This window comes from Bacillus rossius, chromosome 7, assembly GCF_032445375.1.
Source record: "Bacillus rossius redtenbacheri isolate Brsri chromosome 7, Brsri_v3, whole genome shotgun sequence".
In the NCBI taxonomy this organism is placed as follows: domain Eukaryota; kingdom Metazoa; phylum Arthropoda; class Insecta; order Phasmatodea; family Bacillidae; genus Bacillus; species Bacillus rossius.
This window is the reverse complement of record NC_086335.1, coordinates 64,642,259-64,664,696: the sequence shown is the minus strand read 5'-3', so window position 1 is coordinate 64,664,696 and position 22,438 is coordinate 64,642,259. Positions and strand designations below refer to the sequence as shown.

The window sequence follows — 22,438 nt, the reverse complement described above, 5'->3', positions numbered from 1 at the left end:
CACTGGCAAATCAATCTTTACGCCTGAGCATGGTTCGCGATTTGACACACCTGTAATTTCACGAAAGCGTTTCATGAAAGCATGTTTCTCAAAACAATGAAGCATGTTCCTCACTGTCACTGTTGGTAAAACAATGATGAACACGAAGTACCTATATTTTTTCAGGCGAATCACGGTCTCGCATTTCGAAAACTAATCAAATCATTTCATTAACGGAGGGAAAAATGTGTGGTTTTATGAAAATGTTACGTGCATCAGTAATCTTACTATTTATCGGCTGATGAAAACATATCGAATGCATGTGCTATAATAAACCTTTGGCCCGAACATATCGTTAAATGCCTGACAACTGACTACAATTTAACTTGAAATTTTTTATAGCTATTTACAAGATGGCCGACTGCTGGATTGCTTGGTTTCAATTGATAAAGGAAATTGAAAGGTAATACAAGGAAAGTAATAAATAACAGCCTTTATTTGAGACACCTCCCCACTAAAATTTTCAACTCAAATGCATTCCCGTTTCCGCGTATTCCTAATCAATTCAAATTCAAATTTTATTCAAGACAAACGAAAATAAATTATTTCGCAATTTATAAAGCACCGTTTGTTTGCATTGCAGCTTTTTTCAAGAGAATAAATTTTTTTTTTTAAGTTGTAGATGAACTACCTTGCCAATAGAACGGTTATAGAATTGTTAGTGGTTGTGTCAAAAGTGTTCTCATTCGTATGTAAAATTCTAATAGTGGTTAAACTGATGCATTGGTAATACAATAATTATTAGCATATATATTAGTGATTTTAATTAGTTTGTAAAATCTTTCAATAAGATCAAGTGCAAAGATTTTTTTCCGAATAAATATTAAATTTTGACTAAACAAATTTCTCTCAAAAAGGTCCACTTAAACAAACTTGTCAGCATTGGTGGCTGTCGTATATGAAGCGCGAATGTTATGGCAAGAAACTTCTTGTATGAGTTGTTTGTTGCTGTTTGTACGCGGTTAAAAAACTACATGCTAAGAATATAATGATGCGATATTTTGCTGTCGCGTCGCGTCCATCGCGCTATTGTGTTTCCGGCATAACTACACTGGTCTACTTACCCTTCATCTACTGTTGCTCTGTCAACAGTGGTCGCAAACAACTTCGTGTGTTGCCAGCGTCCGTAAACAAGCATCGCACGTTGCTTTTCAAGTGACAGTTGGGTAACAGGCAACAGCCGCAGTATATTTCAGAAATGTTTCAAATTTGGAACAAGTTACACGGCACAGAATATAAACGCCATCGCAAAACGGGTTCGTCGAACCCGGTCACTGGGCTATTTCAACACTCCGATTATTGTGATAGGAATAAACATTTATGTGAGGCGTTGGAGGTGTTTATGGTCGCTTGTCAATAACATTGCGTAAGATGCTCCAACAAAAAAAAAATACGAATGCGTCACAGACTCATACGCCATTCTGCCGTAGGCCTACGTGAGAAACGATTAGGTCTAACCTCACCAATCCTGACTCCTCTGCACCCAGAAAAATAAAGCCAGTAGTGAAATGAGAAATAAGTATAAATTAAGTGTTGCAAGAGCACGAAACATATTAGAACTACGAAAAGACACCCAACTACGTAGTATAACCGTTCATGAACTGTTCCTTATCCTTTCCGTTGGAGCTCAAGACGTATTATATAAAGGAAAAAATACTAAAGGAAAAGCGCCTATAATTTCAAACACACGTGTGGCGTAGCTACTTTAAAAATGAGAAATAAAAAATAACATCACGATCCATGCAAATTTGACAGATCAAGTAAACATAAGTTATTGTAAAATAAGCCAATAATGGTCACGGTGTACTGCCTAAATGTTGCAGTGCTATTGCAGTATTAGTAATAGGCCTTATATAAATATATATGTATATACAGTCAGAGTGATATGAATCGAATTATATTATTGTCACTGGAAATACTGCAACCAAATATACAGTGTTGGTGGCAGTAGCCTATACGTAGGCCTACAGGTTTTTATGATCTAGCTAGTAATTAAATGTAACGAAAATAATTACTTGTAGAATATGTAGGTCCTACTTATCCACCTAAATCAGCAGTCCGATTTTACGTAGGTATATTAATAATTAATATCTCAAAATATGTTAACACACTACTGGCTACAACATTCTAAAAATATTTTCCAAAAAATTCTTTGGAAATCAGTAACCAAAATAATTTCTAGTAAATCTGCAAATAGAATAGTATACATAAAGTGTACCGAACCTTCTTATGGAATATCAAACAATTTAATTAATAAAAAACAAGTATTTAAGACGCTTGAATAAGATAAACATTCATTCGCAGCATACATTAAATGTGACCTTAAGCAACGTGTTGAAAAAATGTACAATATTTTACTCAAAGCATCTTAAAAACAATATTTTGACAAGTATCCAAACAATGTTCCTTATAAAACGTACGAATATTTTATTTGTTCAAAATAACTTTATTTACAAAATAAATATATTTTGCAAACTTATGCAGACGTAATTAATTAGCCATACAGTATTATAACGTCAAATTGCGTTATAAAAAAATGCATATTCTACAGTTGTTATAAGTCTGCTACACATTACCTGCTTCATAAATTGACTACTAATAAAAATATCCGTTTGATTCAAAAATATTCTAGTAGCTATGCCTAAAAAAAAATGTTTTGTTGACTAAAGTTAATTTAGGCCATTAGAATTTAATTTCAAATATTAAAAATCCACTTTTTATTTTAGTTTTTAAGATCTTTTTCTGGGCAAACAATAGTCTCTCAACGACAAAATATTTATTTTAATAGTTTTATACATATTTTAACGGTTATGCAGTTAAATAATTGTAATAAACTACGATACTTTATTTGTGAACAGCTTAATGAAATATTTAACAACAGTTTAGTTTTCGCAAACTTTATCGACATGTTCGGATTTACTTCGGTAATACTTTAAAAAACAACTAGAGCGTAGACCTTAAAATATCAATTTAATAGAAGAGACTAATAAGTTTGTAGGTTTTAAAATTTATTTCTCTACTAAGAATTTTTATGCACCTTCAAAATTTTTGATAATGATCTATGTGGATTATATTCTACTCCCACAGTTTATGTTTGAAGCATCGTAAAATATTTTCCTAAACTTTATCTATATTTGCTCTTATGACTCAAGATTAGAAATATTGCGAATTAATTTAGCAGGACGGTAAAACTTCAGTTTCCTTTAAGTAGTACACACTATAGTGCCCTGCAATTTTTTTTTTCTAATATGAACTGCTGCCAAATCGCAAAGACATTTTCTTTTCGAGCAGGGTTGTAGGCCTAATGATTCTGCGACATGGTACTATATTTCAGGAAGAAACAAATTTAATATAATCGCGGTTCAGAATCAAAATGAAATAAAATTTACCAGCTTTGAAATCCAGCTTCGCACATAAATTAATTTGTGTTGTTCCGGTATGTTTCGTATCTCGTGCATGATGAATCAGCAAACTTTACAACCAATTAGAAAAGCTTGTGCGTCATCGGGTACACTATATGCAATCACTTCAACAACGGGAAAAGCTGTTAAACTGAGGCATTGGCTGAAGTAATCCACTAGCCTTCACTCTCTACAGCGGCAATGTTTTCACTGTTTTCGTTCAATTTTCACTCTTCGGGTTTCGACAGACTCCATCGCGAGACATTAGATACATAAATAACTTCCAGTTTACTCTGTCGTCAACTAAAAAAACAAAATACATAACGTGAAACTAAGCAACAGTTATGTACTCGTAAGCTGTTCTTCAGAAACTTCTGTAGATACACGGACGGTACTATGTTTTTGTAATTAGTACGCATCCAATAATTTCAAAGAAAAATCTATGATATTGTCGCGGGTTGAAATTTTGCAGGGTTGTTGAAATCAAATTTAGGGACTTTACTGACGGGACTCTGGGCTGGCTGCTCTGTTCACTCGTCAGCGCAAGTGGCGTGACCATGTAATTGGGGCACGGGGCCGGCGCGGCGCGCTGCGGACTTGCAGAATTTTGTTTGTTTGTTTGGCCGCGCGCTGGCGCAGCCACGGGCCGCAGTTACTGGGGCGCGCTGTCGTAACAAGCCGCGCGGTGTGGCCTGCACATTGGGGTAGAGGGGGGGTAGTCTTCCCAGATGTTCTAGTTAGTTGTTTAGTAAATTTGACTTCAATAACGAGCTTTTGTTATGGTAGGCGCGGCAGGGCGCGCGAATTTAAGCGCAAGTGAGTAGGAATTCAGGCTCACTCAGGCGGAGGCTATGCGTCTCACCTGTGGTCACGAGTTGTTAGTTCGTTCGTGATGTAGGAATTCAGGCTCACTCAGGCGGAGGCTATGCGTCTCACCTGTGGTCACGAGTTGTTAGTTCGTTCGTGATGTAGGAATTCAAGCTTTCGGGCGGAAGCTATGGTCGACGCCAGAGGCCACGAGTCGTTTAATTTAAGTTAGGTCATAATGTAGTCGTCAAGCTTTCGGGCGGAGGCTATGGCCCTCGTCAGGGGTCACGCGTCATAGTTTTTAAAATGTAATGTTCGTTCGGGATTTCAAGGGCAGGAGAGGCCCCTACGTTATTTTTTTAAAGTAATCGATCAAGAAAGGCTTTTCGGAAAATGTGAGTATGGACTTATCTTTGTTTTAATTTTAAGTATTGATTATGATTTGAGGTATTCGGAAGGACTAGGGAAGTGTTTAGTGAAGTTCTCTCATTCTCTCTCTTGTAAGGTCGTTCAATCGTTAAGGAAGTAAAGAGATTATTGTTTTAAATTGTAATCCCGCTATTTAAATGTTCTTTAAAATGATGTTGAGTATTTGACTTTAAGAATAAAATAATTTTAATTAAGTATTATGTTATTTTGCAAAATCTCCTTAGTTCAGCTCTCACCAGACATCCTGTACGGGATGACGAACCTATGATCCTAGGTACAGTAAAGTATTTTATGAAGTTAAGACTAGTTGATGCCAAGCGAGTTGTTTCTATGTAAAGAGCTACGATTCTCGCCCCCCCCCCCCCCCTCTGAAGGTGGATCGTGACAGAAATGGCGGTGGCACCGGCTAGGTGCACGTGACAGAAATGGTAGAGTTCGCCGGATAGGTTCTATTTCTGGAGAGAGAGAGAGGTAGATTTTTATGTTTATTATTAAGTTAGTTTCAGCTTCTGATAGCAGGTTATTAAGAGTTTACTTGAGGAGAGGATTACGGAATTTTAGTCTATAGTGGAGGAAGTCTTTGAGATTTTTTTTTTGACGTAACAGATGTTTATTTGAGGATACTTGTAAGGATAAAGTTTATAGTGATAAGTTGTTTTAAGTCGTTGAATTTATTGTAGATTTATATCGGGGATTATTACGTGAGGAGAATACGTTATAAGTTAAATGCTTATTAGAGATAATGCAAGTGGTTTAATTTAATTGAAGTTCATTTTAAGATTGTAGGTTAAGAGAATTATAATTTAAAATAAAGTTTTTTGTCGTAAATAGGAATTATTTTCAAGAGAAGTTTGTTTTGTTTTCGTGCGCGTAGGAGACGAGACGTACGAATTAAATCAGTCGAGGAAAGGATAAACGTTAGAATGGAATTAAAGAGAAAACGAGAGTTTATGTAAAAGAGAGTTATAGAATTTATAGTGATGTTTTGTTTTAATTAGAAAAATGTTGAGAGTTGTTTCAGAACGACACGTCAGTGGACGTGGCAGAATGAACACGTGACGGGGAGGTGCTGAGACCTAGCGGAGAACGGAGGAACCGCAAGCGAGGGTTGGCGCACCTGATGGAATTCGGTGACGTCACGGGCTCATACGGAGACGTGGACGGCCGTGACCTTGTTTTGATCAGCTGTACGGTAACTTAGCGATAAGAAAATAGACTATTGGTTAAATAAATTTAAATTTAAGTGTGTTTTAGGAGAAGAGGAACTTTCAGTATGTAAGTAATTTAATTTAAGAAGTGTATGATGTATAGGCTAGAAGTGTTTCGTTGTAAGTTGTTTATGTTTTTGTTAGTTAAATTCTACCTCGGTTTTAAAAATATTTTTTTGGGATTTGTAAACATTATTAAGGAGGTACACTATAAAATCGATAAGCATTGAGAAAACTGGGAAGGCTAGATTTTGTGTGTAGAGGGAATTTACTCCAAAAGAACAGAGAGACAAAATTAATGTTTTCATTAGGGCGAGGGACCCTAAGGTGAGGCGTTGTGTCCCTGGGAAGAAAGGGAATTGTAGCGCAGACCATAGGAGATGGGCTGACTACGGAATTAAGGGTCAGGAGAATCCTGAGAGTTGTGAGTAGTTTGGGGCAGGAGTTCCCCATGGTAGTACCGAAGTGGCTATCCTGTATGGGATAGGGTACCATTTCAATGAAGTTTGTTGGTGGGGTTAGAATCCCTTGCTGTGTAGTGGGCCTATAGCAGATAGGCACTACAGTGAAATTTTTGGTTATTTTGTGAGGTAAATTCCATGGAGGTTAAGTAAGATTGGATTCAGTTAGGAAGGAGGGAAATGAGAAACATTGCTGTAGAGAGTTAGTGTACTTTCCTAATGTGAAATTGAATTTTACTAAATTAATTTAGGAGAAAGTTTTGTTCGGTAAATAAATAATAATGGAAGATAGCTAGATAATTAATTAATTTTTTTTGAGTAAGGTGTTTTAAGTAATGAAATAAAATAAGGTGAAGTAATTTGAATAATTGGGGAGGAGTTTCTTTAAGAGTTTAGATAATTGTTTTTGAATTTATTGAGATATTCAGCCAGTGAAGTTTGAGTGTGAGAGATACAGTGAGATTTTAAGGAAATCGGTTGTTTATTAATTAGGACAAATGAGATTTTATGATTAAGAGTCAGTAAGCATAGTTAAAATTTACGACATGATATTTGTTGACAGTTTACAGTTATTAAGGAGAAAACAGAGTAATCTATTTATTTTTATTTTAAGGGTTTGAAGATAAGATTATGAATTTTTTTTTTTGAAAGTTTCTTGGGCATGTTTGAATAATTTTTATTTGGATTTTAAGAAATTACAGAGAAAATTTAATTGATTTACATTAGTTTGGAAGTATGGAGGTTTAGTGTTCGATTAGCCCTAACTTGATGGTCGGATCCCAAAAGAATGCCGTAAAACCGATAGCCAATTGAGAGGAATGCGGTAGGCGCTTGTGTAGAGAGGGGTTGTGGGAAAACTCCTTGGGACTGATGGCAGATCAGGGGCCCTAAATAGTGTGTGATGCTGTAAAACCAGTGCAGGGAAAGCCTGGTATGCTTAAATTTTTGGGCACAGGTTATGTAAACCTGGGGTTCCATGGGATTTAGTCATGTTAGCTGCTGTGAGACATTAAGATTTCCAGGCTCCATAGTAAATTCAATGTAAATTTTTGTTTTCTTAAAATAATAAATTTGTTTTTAATTTTTTTTGAGATATTTGATTTGTAACAGTGAATACAGACCCCGAGGAATAAGAGTTGTCATGCTGTGAGAGGAGAAGGTGGTAGGCCTAAAAGGGTACAGGCACCACAGAGGTTATGTGCATTGCATAATTTAAATATAAGGAAACTTGAGAATTTGAAATTTTGTTGTTGGTTTGTACACCCATAAGAAGAGTATAGGCAGAATTTTTATTGTTATGAGATGTCTAATTTAATTGAAAAGAAGAAAGTTTAAAGATGCAAGGTAACATTATTATTGTAATAATTGAAAGAGATTAAGAGGTAGAGAGAAATAGGCAGTTTTTGTTTGTAAGTACTAAAGTTTACATATAGAAATTTAGTAACTAAGAATGAATAATAAGTTAAGTCTAGTGTAAAAGTTTTTTTTAAGTTTGTTAAGTTAAGAGTCACAAGTAAATTTTTTTTTAGAGAGAATGTCTTTGATAGGAAGTATTAGAAACTTATGGGAATTTTAGGGTAACATAAATAATGTAGGTAATGAATAATAAATAGATGGTAGGTCTTAAGTTAGGATTAACATTTGAAGCAGAATTTAATTAAGAAGAAGGAAAATAAATAGGCCTAATGAAAAGAACAAAAAAAGGATTTTATGGTAAAGCATTTTTTTTAAGTAATAAACAATGAATAATAATGTTGTTTCAGGGTAATGTGTACTAATAATACAATTTTTTTTAGGACCAAAGAACAGGAATTATGTAATTTAAATTAACATGTATTTTTGAAACTGTTACAGATTCCTTAAGATGAGCTGAGCAGCAGTCCAGTTTACAAGATGACAAGAGTTCGAGAGACAAGATACAAGATCACTGAAACAAGAGCCAAGACTGAAGATACAAGAGAAGAGAAAGCTGGCAGCCATGGACTTACAAGTGGAGATTAATAAGGTCATGTAAAGTTTTATTTTTTTATGGAAGACAGTAACTGGAGTTTTTTTGTTATAAACATTATTTACAGAACTTTTTAGGTTATAGTAATGTAATGGAACTAGTGAGTTGTGGTAGCTGTCAAAAAGAACTAATACCTTAAGTTTAATTTTTAAAGTTAATTTTCTTAATTTACAGAGGGATTAGTAGTTTTTTTTAAAACCTTATTTAGGTTGGAATTTCAATACAATAGCTTATTATAAATGTGTACGAACAGTTCAAGTTCACCGTACTGATAGGTAGGTCAGATGATCTTATTGATTTTGATGATTTGTTGTTTTGAGTTGATTTTTAGGTGTTGTGAATTAGACAATGAAATAGTTTTGAAAACTTAAATTATTTCAAGCTAAGAAATAGTAAATTTAATTGTAACTCAAAGGACACCAGAATTTAATTTTTTTTTGAATTAGTAATGTTTGAAAATTTTATACTTTACAAGAAAGGTTATAAACAAACAGATCGGATGGAACAAGGATGCAGTAAATCACAATTTCATTTAGAATTATTGATTAGCTTTTGAGGTTATGAAGTAAAAGTAATTATAGTTTAAAAGTTTGAATAAAAAAAAATGTTTTTTTTTTAATTTGTTTGAAATAGAAAGTTTAAAAGTTAATTAGTCATGATCTAGGTGGGTGATGGGGTGGGAATTGGCCACTCTTTTTCCCTATAACCTCCCTAACATGGCCTTCTATTACAACTAACAGAAATAAAGAAGAAGAAAAATGAAGAATTATTAGTTAGAATGTTTCTTTCATGAAGATACCTGATGAACTTTTACTGTTTGGAAGAATAGAAGCAAGGTTAGTCAGATATTTTTACTCAGAAGAAGAAGAAGATAATGCAGTTTTATGACTCGACAAGCCAGAGATTGGTGTTTCCCCTCTGCGCTTCTATTGACTACGTTGTTTACTCTCATGGGATAGCTGGTTCGGCACCATGGAGAGAGATTGGTGGGCATTGTGGTTGCCCCCAGAAGAAAAGAAGAGTAGAAGAGGTTATGGGTGGGTCATGTGAACTGACCTTCAACCCAGTTACTTCGTGGGGACTATTTGCTGTATAGAGAAGATCAAGACACAAGAGTTAGGGAAAATCATTGGAGGTCATGTTTCCCTTCCTTAAGTTTTTCCTATCAAATTATTTGCCTGATTAGATTATGCTAAGGGTGGGATACTTTATGTTAGCAGTTGAATTAATTAATTTTATTTTTTTGTGTGTTTGCATCCTTGCCCATCGATTGCAGTTTAGTAGTTAGTTTTGTATTTGTCAGGCGTGATGGTAATGCCTGTTGATGATGTTTCAGAATTGTAATCTGTTCGTGATGAGGATGGCACAACTCCGAAGCAGATGTGGGGAGAAGTTGTGAGCTGCCCTGGAAGCCAGTCCAGTAGCTGTTGGAGTTGAGTGGTGTTTGCTGATGGCCAGCCCAGGGAGCTACTCTTCTCGACAACACTGACTTCGAGGAGTTGCACCAACCTTCACGAGATAAGAGTTTAATTAATTGAAACACTGTAAGGACACTTAATTTTTTTTGAAGAACGAAAGAAGTATGGTAATAAACGGAAACTGAAAAAAAAAAAAAAATAATAATTATCAAGAATTTGCACATTGTTTAACGAATACTGAGAAACTAAGAACAGTAATTTAATTTGTAAAGAGAGCTTCACTAACAGAACAATTTTTTTTAGAATTGAGAACTCGAGCCTCTGAAGGTTCCTGTGAGAACAAACCAGATAAAAGTTTTACATTTAATTTTATGAATACTTGTTGTTTTAAAATAAATCTTATGCAGAATCTAGATGTATGTTCAGACAGCAAGGAACTAAGAAAATTATTATTTTTGTGAAATGAGGAATTTATAGTTATGGTTTAATGGAAAAAGACAATTTGTAATTTTGAGGTAGCTCGATGGGGCTCGAGCTCTGTGAGGGGAGGGTTATGTCGCGGGTTGAAATTTTGCAGGGTTGTTGAAATCAAATTTAGGGACTTTACTGACGGGACTCTGGGCTGGCTGCTCTGTTCACTCGTCAGCGCAAGTGGCGTGACCATGTAATTGGGGCACGGGGCCGGCGCGGCGCGCTGCGGGCTTGCAGAATTTTGTTTGTTTGTTTGGCCGCGCGCTGGCGCAGCCACGGGCCGCAGTTACTGGGGCGCGCTGTCGTAACAAGCCGCGCGGTGTGGCCTGCACATTGGGGTAGAGGGGGGGTAGTCTTCCCAGATGTTCTAGTTAGTTGTTTAGTAAATTTGACTTCAATAACGAGCTTTTGTTATGGTAGGCGCGGCAGGGCGCGCGAATTTAAGCGCAAGTGAGTAGGAATTCAGGCTCACTCAGGCGGAGGCTATGCGTCTCACCTGTGGTCACGAGTTGTTAGTTCGTTCGTGATGTAGGAATTCAGGCTCACTCAGGCGGAGGCTATGCGTCTCACCTGTGGTCACGAGTTGTTAGTTCGTTCGTGATGTAGGAATTCAAGCTTTCGGGCGGAAGCTATGGTCGACGCCAGAGGCCACGAGTCGTTTAATTTAAGTTAGGTCATAATGTAGTCGTCAAGCTTTCGGGCGGAGGCTATGGCCCTCGTCAGGGGTCACGCGTCATAGTTTTTAAAATGTAATGTTCGTTCGGGATTTCAAGGGTAGGAGAGGCCCCTACGTTATTTTTTTAAAGTAATCGATCAAGAAAGGCTTTTCGGAAAATGTGAGTATGGACTTATCTTTGTTTTAATTTTAAGTATTGATTATGATTTGAGGTATTCGGAAGGACTAGGGAAGTGTTTAGTGAAGTTCTCTCATTCTCTCTCTTGTAAGGTCGTTCAATCGTTAAGGAAGTAAAGAGATTATTGTTTTAAATTGTAATCCCGCTATTTAAATGTTCTTTAAAATGATGTTGAGTATTTGACTTTAAGAATAAAATAATTTTAATTAAGTATTATGTTATTTTGCAAAATCTCCTTAGTTCAGCTCTCACCAGACATCCTGTACGGGATGACGAACCTATGATCCTAGGTACAGTAAAGTATTTTATGAAGTTAAGACTAGTTGATGCCAAGCGAGTTGTTTCTATGTAAAGAGCTACGATTCTCGCCCCCCCCCCCCCTCTGAAGGTGGATCGTGACAGAAATGGCGGTGGCACCGGCTAGGTGCACGTGACAATATAATAAAACTTTTAGTAAATTATCTATTTGCGCATATGGCTGGAGCATATAATGATTCGCATTGTATTAAAAGTAGCCTCACATGCTAGGCGCCATTTTATGTATATTTTCTGTGTCAATAAACAACTTACTTACTTACTTTGCCTTACTTTGATTGTTTTTGGAGTAAACAAAATTTGCTAATATAACCAATTTAAAAAATATATACCTATGTGAGCGAGTATTTCAGTACTCGCCAGTCATGTGTACACATCTAAACCTCGGAAATTAGCAAATTAATGTGTTCTCATGTTGCAAATAAACTTATAATACGGAACTAGGACACCGAATTATAGTAGAATTCTTTAAAACAATGCCGAGTGTGATAAATATATGAAAAGTATTCATTTTAGGGGGGAAAAAAACGGTAAAAATTATTCCCCTTTTTAAAACCTAACTATAATTCTGTTTAAGAAGAAGGAGGTTTGAGGTTATATTTTATATAGGCCCGTTAAGCGCGAAATTTTAGTGTGCACCAGAAATGCAATGAAATAAGCGCGCGTTACACAACGGAAATCTGACAGGTTGAAAGTCCAATGCACATGCATGCACAAAACCAATGCACATGCATGCACAAAAATGCTATAGCCACGAGGCAAATTCGACAAGATGGCGGACCCACGTGTGCCAACATGCACCCGAGCATGTTTTGTGAACATCGGGGGGTGTACTGAGCGTCTTGGTGTGCCAAAGTAAACTGTATGCAGTGAAACTATCCTGGAATGCAATGATTAAACTTGAATAGTCATAACAAAATATAACAGCAACTTAAAAAAATACCTACAATTTATTGCTAGGCAAATTGTGTTGGGACGAATATGGCATCAAATATATTTATAATGTTGTTGGTACTATAAAGCATTACGAACGTGTCGCTATATTAGAAGGGGGGGGGGGGGGGGTTCAAATTAAAAATTGCAGTCCAATAAATAGGCCTGGCTAGGACTTGAATTTCGACAAGGAATTACCTTAAAATACTGCCTGTCAGGATAAAATCCATCACAGTTAATACTATAAATTTTCCACATTAAAATATTAACCCGAAACATTTTAAAACACACAGCACCAAGTATATGTTTGAGTATTTGTTTTTGCCTAAACGAACTGAAATCAGTCGGTAAATACTTCCTACAAACCAGCCTTAATCTTACTGATCTGATTAAACCTTTATAACTTATAATGTTATTATATTACGTTATTTTAAAAAAATTATTCTACTGACGTGATTTGCTACAAAGCGCACACCTTATCGCCATGCAACCAAGACCGTTGGGAAACATCAAGGAGAATTTGTACTATAATGCTTGTACAGCCAGTTTTGTTTAGGTAATTTAAAACTTGGGATTAAATCTTATAATGTATATTTTAGTTTACCAAATATATCCCAGGGTAGTTTCACTGTCACAATGTTTCATTTGGCACACCAATTCTTTTGGTATGAACCCTAATATTTACCGAAGTGACGATATGCGGGTTTATGTTGTTACACGTGGGTCCGCCATTTTTTTTCGAAGTTTCAGAGACTTCTGCGCAGACGTAGCACCATTGTCGCGCATTTCTGTTCCATTTACACGAAATTACTCCTGCCAAATGTGGTATACCTACCACCGAGAACCAGGCTGTTTACACATAAAAACACATGCTCTATTTTTGTGACGCGGCTCTTACGAAGTGCATACCACTACAATATAAATTCACGTATGCCACAAATATATATCCAGTCGCACAATATAAGCATATCAACTCCCGGGACCACATAACCAGTATTAGGCTATGATGAGTAAATGTTTTAAATTTTTATCTGTTACAGGATCTAGTTTGTTGTACTTCTTTTTTTTTTTCTAATGTTGAAAGTAGGCCTACAAGTGTTTCTAGTAGCGTGCATATTTCAACTGCCATAAGAACAAACATTTTCAGGTCACGGTTATAAGTAAATTTTCGTGTGGTCTCGATAGTTTTCGTTCACAGGCAAATTTTGTTTCGTTTAGCTGGAGTGCTGTTCAGGCAACAACAATTTTTATTCAGCACAACCATATTGATGATTCGAACTGACAGACACCTCCCGCTGCATGCTTGAATCCATGCCAAATAATGAATGCTTGGGAGAAATTGCTCAAATGACGACCTTACGGTAAACTGATAATTCTTTTTATAGTCCAATCACTGCCATTTGTTGATTTTTACTGTCTCATTGAAAGTGTAATCGCTATTATATACATACAGGTGTAATTCGCGATGATGTTTCGTACCACGGGTTAGTAAAGTGAGTAATTAATTTTATAATTCTGTTACATTTGACGTAATGGCTTTATTATTATTATTTGTTACAGTATATTTGCTAAAAATATACATATTTATGAAATAAGACATAAGAAGAACGTGCATACATCGGTAATACATAGGTATATATATGGTGTTGTTATTGTATTGGTACAAGCTGTAGTTACCCGTTGGAGGACTTGATGCAAGCTTTTGGACTTACATAAGTCAATTGGAAAAAGCAAACGTCGGTAAAAACGAACGTAAAGATTTGAATTTTTAACCTGATGCCAAGCGAAATCACAAAATTTCTGGATGTATACCGGTGTCAATCTTACATCAAGTCATGCACTCCCATTGCACAAATCTTTCAAAGATAATACGCGTTGGAGGATTTAGTTTATTCAGTGTTCTGAGGAAGCATATCGGAGCGTTCTCGCAAAACCAGGAGAAATCAGGAGAAAACTTCGGGGCGTCTTGAAAATGGTTGATTCCGAAGCAAAACACGCTGTCGACGCAGCGATGCTGGGAAGGGTCCCTGATTGCCGACGTCTGTCCGGGCAGATAGCGCCGCCCCTCTCCGGAAGAGAGCGGCCGGAAGCGAGCCCGCGGTCACGCATGCGCGGTTCCAGTGTTCGTCCAGGGCTTCCCAGCCACCGCGCCGGTGGAGCCGGTGGAGCCTGTGGTGCCGGTGGAGCCGGTGGAGCCTGTGGCGCCGGCGTGCCACTGCACGTGGCTCCATGAGAACTTGACATCGCGCACCTATGGCCACTTCGTAACTTCGTGTATGCCCACCTAAGTAACTATTACTCAATACTGCTGTTGTAAAAATTCAAAACCCAGACGATAAAAATAATATATAACTTAATGATGAGTAGAGACCTGTAAAATTGGCGTATTCATTTCGCGATAGGATAAGAGTCCAAATACTTTTGACATTATTTTGCTTCAGTGATTGGGCCAATGTTTATCTGAAGGACTCTGGGCCAATGAAAAATCTTTAACAGAAGAATCAGCGAATCACGATCATTCCAGTCAACAGGTGTTACGAGTCGGTAACCAATCAGCAGATGTAATTTGCACGAGTGCGTAGAGGATCATGGAGTCTTATCCTTTAGGGATTTGATATCCCGAATTTTACAGGTCTCTAAACATCGCGTACCTATGGCTACTTCGTAACTTCATGTATGCCCACCTAAGTAACTATTACTCAATACTACGGTTGTAAAAATTCAAAAAACCAGACGATAAAAATAATATATAACTTAATGATGAGTAAAAAAAGGACGTGAAAATATATGTAGTGAATATACCTTACACAGCAATATACACTACTTCAGTTACCTTGCAAGCGTTGTATGTACAAGATTTCTAGCTTTGCTTTTTTTTTAGGTTTTTTAAAATGTGTTTTTTTAGTGTCATAACACGCTTATACTTCCGTTCACTGTTCTCAGTAAACTGTTGGCCAGGTGCTAGCACACAGAACACAGTTGGTGGATGGTTACGGTGCTGTCTACACAGCGTTTCAAGAAAGCGTTAAAAAAAAAGTCGCATGGCCACCATGCGAGTTGAAAGTGAAATTTGACTTTTCAATAATCCTATTCGACGATTCACGCAAACGATAAAACAAAACAATAAAGTAGCCTACACGCTGGAGTTTCACAATCGTGACAAACACGGCGAAGAAAATCCTCAAAGAGTCCCAACAGTTGTCTGACTCTCTCATTTATTCGTCATTACCTCTCCATTCCTATTTCCACCAATCAAGCGTCTCGCTACTGAGCGCTGCACATTAAGTTACCGGTTGTGAAGAAGCTTTACTCCAAGAAAATTTTATTTTATCGTGACAAATGTCGCAGTCCTTAAAACTGTTCTCTCTCTGCACAGTTAATTTCTTAGTATTAATACATATCCTTGTAAAATGTTGCTGAATTATTTTTTTAACCCTTTAGATAGGCCAGAGTATAGGCTACATATGTTGCAAACGATTGCTGTGAAATATATAACAATATAGCTATTTTTGATCAATCCCCATGTCAATGGTACACAAAGAGATATATTAACAACAGTGTAGGGCTAAATATTTCCTGCAAATAATTTTTGTTCGTTAATACGTATTACATTTTATTTTTAATGTTAAAATTTATATATATATATATATATATTCAAAATAAGTTTAAAATTGAAAAAAAAAGAACAAAAAGAGATTTACTGCTTAGGAAGCTTAATATTTTTTATGATCTCCCCGTTAGTAAATTGATATAGGACTACGTATATTTCGAGTACAGATATACCAATGATATTTTTGTGTTATTTATATCTTTGTATCTACGCGTATTTGTCGCACAAAATCCAACAGATGGCAGATGATATGTGCAGTATTAACGTTGCATTGGTTTAAAATTTACTATGGAATTATTATGACACTTAAAAAAAGTTTCATTCGGGAAACTATTTTTTATCGTTACACTAATTTGTTGCATACATAAACATCCAGCGCAATTTTTTTTCCCCGGGGTGAAAACGCTCACAGTTTTCGCACGATTTAACAGTTTATTTGTACTCATCAAGTGCTTCAGGTTTCCAAATAGAAGTGAAAAATGTATGTTGGCAGATGGTAAAATACATTATTCAAATATTCACAAATAAAAAAAAAAATGCACTGTCATTCCAAGCAACTGGGTTATTTGTCGCACGCTAGCCGGTGTTTGCAGCACAGAATTGTCCGATGTTAGTTTCTAGTTTATTTAATGGGACTGCTAACCTTATCCAGACGATCACTAAAGTTCTGGAATTCCGCTAGCTCGTTACGCAGACAATATTTTACGTTCTCGAGCACCAACTCGTGACTGTTCGCTCGGCTTACTGTCTCGTAAATAAGTCCCCCCCCCCCCTCCTTTTCCCTCGTATACTAGTTGTACTTGATTCGCTCTTAATGAATCCAGATGCTTGTCGCTAGTTTAGAAATCCAGCGGAAAGATATCGGTGAAATGAACAAACGAAATATTTTGGCACAAATCAAGTTAAAAGTAATAGTCTACAGGGGTGACCAACCCATGGAGCACGGTACACCACACCAACAGGAAGCCACTACTCGACTGTTGAATAAATTTGAAATAAAAAAAAAAACTTACAAGTTTTGGCAAACTTAGATTTTTGTAGATTTTTCTTCTCAGTTGCGATAGATGTAAGCAATGATTTTTATGAATTTAATGCTCAGTTGCTAAATTGCTAAAAACACAAGGGAAAAATTATTCTGAAAAAAAAAATGGTTCGCTAGTTTTTTAATGATTTCAACTGGCCACCATTGTTTATATGTTAATCGCCCCTGGTATAAAACAACCAGACAAAGAAGACCTAACCTTTCATAACCCACGAAAACAGGTCTTTAATAATTATTTCGAAAGGATTTAAAAACTTTTTTTTGTAATAGCTATATAACTAAGTCGGAGATATGGTAAACAAAAATCACTTCATTTGTTCAAAAGTTTTTATGCCATTTTTTTTACGTTTTAACATAGAAAATTTGCCTTTGTTAAGAATAGATCGTATGTATATATATATTTATATATATAATGTGTGTGTATAAATAAGTTTAAAAACCATTGCATTATTACACTTGTAGTCACACAAAATTCACAAGGGAAACCATTTGTAACAGCAGTCACCATTAACTTTAAAAATTTCATAAAGTTATATATTATACTTTAACGAAGCCAATATTTGGAATTCAAACGACAGAAAATTGTTATGACCTTAAAACTGTTGAAACCAATATGGCGCCTTTCGGTTACTATCTCTTCACAAATTTACAACATATCCTTGCCATGCCATTAACACGCCGGAAGATAAGCCTTCACTATCAGCACAGACATAACTCTTATGCGTGCATGTCCCAATATAGGCCATTTTATATTTACGTTCCACGTGGTTAAACTTGCTGACTTTTTGAGTGGCTAAAACTTTCAAAAAATTAAAAATATATACATCACATACTTTTTGCATCTCTGACTGGCAAATTTGCATTTTTAACTTTTTTTGCCTTATGGATAAGGAGAATTAACCGGAATATAAAATTGTAGGTACCTCTTTCGGTACTGACTGCTATATGTTTTTGTTTAATTTATTTCAAAAAATTATTTAATTTTACCTGACATAAAATAATCAGTATTATTATGGTTTTAAAAAGCTAAATAAAATTTAATACAATTTCCAGAAGGAATTTTAAACAAATACCACGCAGTAGCCAACAGCATTGACTCTAAACAATAAAATAAAAAAATTCAGTTGTTTATTCCATTTGGTTCTTCTTGTCAATACTGCACCAAAATGTTAAAAATTCAACTTTGTCTGCTAATAATGCAAAACATATCCACTATATATATATATATATATATATATATATATATATATATATATATATATATATATAATTCATTGTGTTGAATTTTGGCGACTCAAAAAGTCTACAAGTGTATCCGCGTTAAACGCAAAGATAAAATAATCACCTGGAACGGGACACAAGTTCGGTATTCCCAAAAAAACTGCTCAAATTTGGGCGTAAAACGCACTTGCGTTCGTAGGAACGGCGCCGCCCAGTGGTTTTCTCTTCGGCGTCAACCGTTATTTATAGAACTGCGGTGTTACGTCGGTGTCGCAATAGATGCGTGAACAGCGGGAAGGGGGAAAAAAAAAAGGAAAAAGAAAACGCGTCCTGTTCCGGACTTACATTTCCTGCTACAAAAAGCGCATGACGGCATTAGCACGCGAAGTTTGGAGTGTGAACATGCGTTCGGCTACCGGGAGTTCTTTTATTTTTTTATTTTCTGGTCGGCCTTGAGGTGTCGTATCGCAAATTCACCATAACTGCCACTGTAAAATAAATAAATAAACTTCTACATCAACCTAGCTGTAACTCGTTCCCCCGCGAGCAAAATGACTTTTTTCATGAACACAAGTTTTTAAAGCCTTCTAGATAACACACATCACGAAGCCTAATCGATAATATATATGGACGGTTTCCGGGTAAAAGGTAACAAGTCAAGAACTCACTTTTTGCAGGAGAAACAAAAAACTCTTAGATAAAAATTGAATTAAATTACTTAAATTTTTCTTGTATTATTCTTTTATTTACCAACATATTTAGCAACATAGTTGCCAATGATTAAAAATGCATTACACATTCTAAGTATACTTAAGAGTTTAAGTGATTTGTTGACTAAAAATCACCAAAATGTGACTTGTTTCCTTTTACCCGGAGACCGTCCATATATAAAAATTATTGTTTCACCACTGCATGTTTATAGCTTATCCAAAATCCACGCAGACTACGGTAATCAAATAAATACAATTGTATTAATATGCTCGCTTGTTAGATTATCGAGACGATTTCTAACCGATTGGAAAAACGAGCCACGTGTAACAGAGACAAGGAGAGCCTAGTTAGACAGTTGACTGTGCCCCCGCGGAAATGCAGTGACGTGCTTGGTTGGCGCGGGAGAGGAGGGGATAGCCGGCGGCCTCCTTGCAGGAGCCCCTCCGCATGAAGACTCGGGGGGGCATTTTTAAGTCGGCGCGAGAGATCCAGTGATTTGTGGACCGAGCGGACTCGAAGAAAGGGGGAAAGTAAGAGTCTCTGGTAAAGGGGAAAAGGGGGGAAGGGGGGGAAGACGACGTACTTGTGAGGTGACGAGGGGGAGAAGAGAGGAGGGAGGGGGGAGGCTCCTTACTTGGTCCTTCCTTCGAGCGCGGCGCGCGGCCCACACGCCTTGCGACGATGCCGTCACTTCTAGCAGCGCGCGCGCGCGCGCGATGACCTCATCAGCTGGAAAAAAGGTCACGCCACCCATTGGCACATATCCGCCGCCCGCGCGCGCGACCCCCGCCATGTCGGGGCCTATGCCAACGAGTGCGCCCCGCTCCTATAAAACACCCTCGTTACCCAATGGCGGCTTCAGGATGACTTTTCGGAAGGGGCTATCGCACAAAGAAAGGTCGTAGTTGCAAAAAATGAAAGTGTTCAGATATTGGCCTTGGAATATTATTTACAAATTACAGATTTCAAATACAGAACCTTAGTAGCTCCATGCAACGTTTGCTGAGATAAAAGTTGAACATATTAAATTAAATAATTAAGTAAACATAAATATACACTAATCAATATAATTTGGTCTCGGGAGGGGCTATCGCCCCCACCGCCCCCCTTCTGGAGACGCGCTTGTGGTTACCACGATCTAGGGCTCCGGTTCGTGAGAAACTCATCGCGCGGAGACCCACCGGACAGCGTTATTAAAAAAAAAAATTTATCTCCTTTGACGAATGAACGTCGTGACCGTCCCAGTTCCTGCAAACGATCTCGGTATTTATTTCGTCAGGCCCAACCGCCAACGCCAACCACACTCACTGCAGGACCGCTCGCGAACGAGTTCGATAAAATACACGCCCGCAACTTCGAGAGCAGCCGACCAGAACAAATCGATAGCATCGCCACACGCAGTCACGCTACTCTAAAATAAATTATAAACCTGCTTAAAATTCATTTCCTAGGCGATGAAAGCACAAAACAGAACCGTGTATTCGCAGCGCGTTTACAACGCGGAAATATTTCGGTTAGAATTATTACTCATCCACAAAATACAAAAAAAAAAAAAAAAAAAAAAATTAAAAAATAATTATCTACAAAAGAAAAGGCATGTGTAGCTGAAATGCGGGCTGCATGTCACTTACCATAGCATGGGGAAGTAAATGGCAAACACGAGTTATCAACACAGATAACGCCACCTTGATAACACGGCGCACGTCTTGATACGGACAAACCCGAGGCTTCACTCACACATTACATAACTACTTCTAACACTTTCGATCCACGAACTAGCAGATAGCACATACACACACTCGGCTGATATAAGTGTTTTGCGGTATGCAAAAAAAAAATTGCGAAAAAAAAAAAAAAAAAAAATATTACCGGATAGCAAATTTTTCTTAAAATTTACACTTGTCCTAGATTTCCATTTAAGACACAGCATCACATCACTTTCGCTTACAGAATCGTGCTTGGCTGAGTTATCATGAATAAAATCTGACGTGCCTTCAGAAGCCATTTTGTCACAGATTCGCATGAACACGCGAATTATGTTTTGCGAAGATGGCAGAATAAACGTGGTCCCGGTGACATCACAGCAGGAAATGATCGTCAAGTCATTATATAAATTAACAATACTGCAGCGAACGCAATGCACGTGCTAGATTTCCCCCCCCCCCTCCCCCTTCCCCTTTTCAATTTGCAATTCGCTAACAATATACGTTCGTCTGCAAATACGTGCAGTGACAGAACAAGACTCAGCTGTGTCGATGCAGACACTCCACAGATGCTATTGCATGCTGAAAAGTAAAACAATCCGTCGTCCGGCGTTGTGAAGTTGAGTTACTCACGGAACATATGTTCTGTAGTCACAGAGCCGATGCGCTGGACTCCACGTATGTACTCCACACGCGTAGGTGCAAACTTCCCCAGGGCGACAATATTCCACGAGCACACACACACACACAACACTTTGCCCATGGAACACCAAAAACTAACCTGCTTTTTTTTTTTTTTTCAGAGTGCTGCGCGGGTCAGAAGGCAGGCAACCGTAAAATAAGATCCTCCATCAGTACGTTTGAACACAGGGAACAACACAACTCACACGCACGAGGGGGGTTTGGGGGAACAGAAAACGGAACACCAAGCTGACGCCCAGCAAGCACAGACCTACTGCTGCTCACTGCTCGCGGCTGCACCGTCGACAAAGTCAAATCACCAAGCCGCTCGCTTCGGCCGACATCGGCGCAGCGTTCGGCTCGGCTCGGCGCGGCCAAGGAGGAAGAGGGGAGCGCGGAGCGTGGATCCGGGCGAGGAGAGAGACAGAGAGAGAGAGACAGAGCGCCGGCACTGCGGAAGGGGAGAGAGAGGGGAGACGGAGCGCGACGACAAAATAAAAAAAGAGAGGTTTAGCAGTGCCGTATCGAGCAAAACGAGGAATAAAAAAAAGAGAACGCTCTCTCGCTCGCAATGTCCGGGGGAAAAAAATAAAGGATTAATTCGTTTGTAAGTCGATCTGCCTCCAGTGGACAAATATTACTGATAAAATGAACTCGTCTTTTAACTATTACGTCGAATATGAATCCAGATTTTGTTCTTTTTTAATTATTGTCTCTGCTGCCAGTGTTACAGCATATCCCCAACGCCTAACGAACTTTTCAAAGCGTATGAAATGCTTTTTTCTTTCTTTAACCATTAAAAGGGCTTTAATTCCCCTTTTTTGATTAAATGGGTGCCAGTAAACGCAAAATAATTATAAATAAATAAACACATTCATACTAGGCCATTTTTGTTTAATCCGAACGTATCTCTGCATTTTTAGCCATACATACTGCGTGAAATGTTTGTTTCATTTAAGTGATATTTCTACTTCACGATGGCGTGTAATCACAGAGACACCCCCCCGTGTTTTCTGCAAATAAAATATCCGCGTTGGGTATCGAACATGGAACCTTTGATTCCCTAACCAGGATTCCTGACAAATAAAACAAATGCCAGACTCTTCGCATTACACCACATTATTTA

At 37.5% G+C, this 22,438-nt stretch overlaps 1 protein-coding gene and 1 long non-coding RNA gene across 10 annotated transcripts in view; one reads left to right on the top strand and one right to left on the bottom strand.

The window, feature by feature from the left end:
- The window catches only part of LOC134534215 (protein muscleblind), a 245,119-nt gene extending 223,455 nt beyond the window's left edge, over positions 1 to 21,664 (bottom strand). For 6 of the 9 annotated variants that reach the window (XM_063372472.1, XM_063372478.1, XM_063372479.1 and 3 more), the window contains exon 1: positions 21,413 to 21,664. The gene's annotated coding sequence lies outside the window, so the exon portion shown is untranslated. Of the gene's footprint in view, positions 1 to 19,562; positions 19,752 to 20,559; positions 20,692 to 21,264 lie in introns of those variants that run through there. The other 3 variants (XM_063372475.1, XM_063372474.1, XM_063372473.1) reach the window with 3 other exon arrangements.
- Positions 3,896 to 11,306, top strand: LOC134534214 (uncharacterized). Its single transcript, XR_010075466.1, has 2 exons — positions 3,896 to 5,951; positions 8,200 to 11,306. It is a non-coding gene; the product is annotated as an uncharacterized LOC134534214 (long non-coding RNA).
- Positions 21,665 to 22,438: the final 774 nt, after the last annotated feature.